The sequence below is a fragment of the Myotis davidii genome, unplaced genomic scaffold (genome assembly GCF_000327345.1).
Source record: "Myotis davidii unplaced genomic scaffold, ASM32734v1 scaffold211, whole genome shotgun sequence".
Lineage (NCBI taxonomy): Eukaryota > Metazoa > Chordata > Mammalia > Chiroptera > Vespertilionidae > Myotis > Myotis davidii.
In genome coordinates, this window is record NW_006282523.1 from 400,814 (window position 1) to 401,318 (window position 505).

General features: G+C 68.3%; 1 protein-coding gene across 1 annotated transcript in view; it reads left to right on the forward strand.

The window, feature by feature from the left end:
- RNF213 (ring finger protein 213) overlaps positions 1–505 on the forward strand; it is a 134,056-nt gene that overhangs the window by 119,029 nt on the left and 14,522 nt on the right. The gene's annotated exons all lie outside the window — the stretch shown is intronic.

Here is a 505-nt window from a genome sequence, read left to right on the forward strand (position 1 = left end):
GCTCAGGACAAGTTTTGGGGACCATGACGTCGGGAGAAGGGGGACGATGGCGATGGTTCCGTCACAAGGCCTCTGGCACATGCGCAGGGAGCTTAGTGGCTGACAGAGCTCGCGGCCTGGGTGCTGTCGCCCTGAGGTGGCCCCTCGGGTGCAGACTGCAGGGTCTTGGGGAGTCTCCCTGCTCCTCATGGGCGGGGGCCCGGGGATGGGCTGACCGCACCACCCAACCTCCCTGCCCTCCTTCGGGAGAAGGGGGACGATGGCGATGGTTCCGTCACAAGGCCTCTGGCACATGCGCAGGGAGCTTAGTGGCTGACAGAGCTCGCGGCCTGGGTGCTGTCGCCCTGAGGTGGCCCCTCGGGTGCAGACTGCAGGGTCTTGGGGAGTCTCCCTGCTCCTCATGGGCGGGGGCCCGGGGATGGGCTGACCGCACCACCCAACCTCCCTGCCCTCCTCGCCCCAGGCCTGCAGGGGCTCCCAGACTCACCAGGCCGCGTACCTGCTG